This window comes from Crocodylus porosus, unplaced genomic scaffold (assembly GCF_001723895.1).
Source record: "Crocodylus porosus isolate Cpor-Errol unplaced genomic scaffold, CroPor_comp1, whole genome shotgun sequence".
Taxonomy (NCBI): domain Eukaryota; kingdom Metazoa; phylum Chordata; order Crocodylia; family Crocodylidae; genus Crocodylus; species Crocodylus porosus.
The window spans coordinates 225,195,424-225,198,448 of NW_017728886.1; the positions used below are offsets into that span (position 1 = coordinate 225,195,424).

General features: G+C 45.5%; 1 long non-coding RNA gene across 1 annotated transcript in view; it reads right to left on the bottom strand.

Moving 5' to 3' along the window:
* Window positions 1–1,959, bottom strand: part of LOC109320164 — a 13,106-nt gene extending 11,147 nt beyond the window's left edge. Inside the window, exon 1 of the long non-coding RNA XR_002103738.1 lies at window positions 1,861–1,959. This is a non-coding gene — a long non-coding RNA (uncharacterized LOC109320164). The remainder of the gene's footprint in view (window positions 1–1,860) is intronic.
* Between the last annotated feature and the right edge of the window lie 1,066 nt (window positions 1,960–3,025).

Here is a 3,025-nt window from a genome sequence, read left to right on the forward strand (position 1 = left end):
TGGATGTGAGTGGATATCGGTTTTGTGGGGGGCTGTGAATGTGTGGGGGAAGGGCAGCTGGGGAGGGTTGTGGCTTGCATGGAGGGGGAGAGTTCATCCACAACCTGTCCCCCCCTTCCCCTGGCAGGCAGAACCCGTGCAGTGCTCCTGCAAGCATGGGCTCTGCATTCCTGCCTTTCCTGGCCCTGGGGCACTGGCACAAGCCCCGTGCTCCTGCTTTCTGCCACTTGCCCCTCATCTGCCACTGCTGCCCTTCTCCTGCCACTTCCCTGACCCCCCAACCCCCTTCCCCTCGCAGTGCTCTGGCACCATGTCTCAGCTGCTTCTGTGGTCCCGGCACTGCAGCTGGGAACCATGTAATGCTGGAGTGCAGTGGGGGGGACGAGTGGGGAAAGAGCTGTGGCAGGCAGGGGGAAGGGGCAGTGAGAGGGCATGTGGAGCACTACAACAGCTGAGCAGTAGCATGGGGCCTGCATGGATGCACTGGGACCACTGCTAGCAGGGCCCAAAGTGAGGTGGCAGAAGCATGGGGTCTGGGCTGCGCTGCTTAAGCAGGGAGAGGAGGGACCCAGCCCAGCTCCACAGAGCCCCTGCCAGCCCGGTCCCATAATCCTGCTGCCCCACTTTGGGCCCCACCAGCATTGGCCCCAGTGCACCCATGCAGGCCCCGCACTCCCGCCCCACTGTTGCTCACTTGGCACGCCCACTCACTGCCCCTTCCCCCCACCTGCCACTGCCATTTCCCTGCTCCCTGCACCCGCCTGCCAGCACCATGTGGTTCCTGGCTGCAGTGCTGGAACCACAAGAGCCAGCCTGGCCAGCCCTGAGGACTGGGGCGATCACCCATGGTCCTCCCTTGCCTCCCTCCCCTCCTCCTTTTTATCTGTATTTCCCTCAATGTAAGGAAGCAGGAACAGCCCCAGGCCAGAATCAGCATTGAATCAGCATTGAATCTTCAGATTCAGATTTGGCCAAATCAAATTGGGACAGGGATCCGAATCAACAAATCAAATTACTGTCCCTGATTCAGGCCAATCAAATCCAAATTGAATATAGCCTATTTCCCACACACCTAATACATATGAATGGGTAGTGATAATGACCTATTTCCTTTCTGGTGTGTTTTTCTGCTAGGAACCTTTGGGACCCTATAATCCCATCAAATTCAGTAAATAGTACCCTGCCAGCTATTGAGATATCTCCATGCCTTGCCCATTATGTTAAAACCTCTTTGCCTTGAACTAAAAATGCCAGTCAAAGACAACTAGGATTTCAAATAATTGTCTGAAGGCTTAGTGGTCTGACTTTTAGTAGTGTTAAAGTCATAGAGTTAAACAAAACTGCAGTTCTTTAAAAACAGATAACTAAGCCATTTTTAACTGGAGGAAAAATTAGTAATAAGTCTGAATACATCAGTGTAGAAGGAATTATGTAGTAAGCATTGGAGTGTGAATTCGATGAATGAGCCAGAAACAAGGAGGGAGTTTGATTCTTGGGGGGAAAAAAGTCCAATTTAGTGCAAATATTTTATAAGGAACAAGAAAGGGAAAAGGAAATACTGAAAAGAAAAACACATTTTTCACCACTATGATAAGGTTATGGTAAAGCTCTATATTTCAAAATGCTGTTGGTTTCTTGTGATGTTTTAATTATGCCTTCAGTGGGAAATTATTTACCACAACCATTTACATGAAGAAGAGTAAATAGGTTCTAAATTAATTTTCTTTGCCATAAATGGTTATCAGTTTGTCTGCTGGTGTTAACTGCACAGGTAATAACTGGATTTGATTATGACATCTTGAAGGGTAAGCACTGAGAAGGACTACTTGGGATGGGAATACGCTTTAATTATTCAGGAACTAATTTACCACTCTTTAGACCACTTGTACAACTGCTTAGCTTTCATAAACAATACAAAACACAACATACACAAACACACCAAACACAAAATTATGAAAAAAATTGTTCTTTCTGTTGATAATAACACTACAAAAAAGGATTACAAGTACAGCTACAAATTACAACTACTTTCTTGATTTCAGTATTATTTGTATTATTCATATTTCATACTTATCACACCAATAGGCGTAGCATACTTGGTTATGAGTCAGACGAGACATTGCTGGCCTGTTGTTCCGCGGCTTTCAGGCGAGACGACGTGTTCACTTAAAGTGAGATATTTTTCTCGGGGACTCTGTGCAGTTGATTAGGCTGCAACGCGAACTACTTGCGATTCTTCCTTAGATGGTCTGCAAGTGAGCTGTCCTCTGAATTGGGATCGTTTATGCTTGGCTTATATGGAGTGAGTTGGCGTCATGGCCCTCTCCTACTCCGCCTTGCTATAAGTCCCATATTCAGGTGCAGATGCAGCATCTAGCACATCCCCATTCTTAGTCCACTGACCCAGTTTTGGGCAATTTTTTCTGGTCTGAGCCAGTTCCTGGGACCTCCCAATTGCACTAAAATAACCTAGTAACCTTGTATGCTCAGTAACTGATTGGTGCGTTAAGTTTCATTCTGTTACTTAATTTTTGTTTTACTAGAAATCACTCTGTTAGGTTTCGTTTTTCTGTATTTATATACAGGCCCTTTCAACAATGGCTAATAGGCAACACACTTATAGTTATTACTATGACAGCAACCATGTGCTTATCTTTCACATTGCAAAGGCTTCCATTAAATTCCTTGAGTGTTCTGCACATAACCTTACCTGAGCTCTGAACTGAGTCTCTTGTGGGTTATTGTCAGCAGCTCTACCAGGTGAATCAAAAATGGGCTATCACTTCTCTGGCCGAGCTAGTAATAACTGTACTAATCTTTTCAGACCTAGAGTACACTGTTATCGTTCCTGTTTGTTCCTCTACTATTATTTTGTTCCTATACCTTCTCTGTAAGTGTCAGGACACAAAATAATGTCCTTCATTTTCTGCTGCCATTATTATATGTTCATAAGGACTATGGAACTGTATGGGGATAAAGCCTTTTTTCAGTGAGAGTTAGGTGCTTAACCACCATTTGTGCCTTA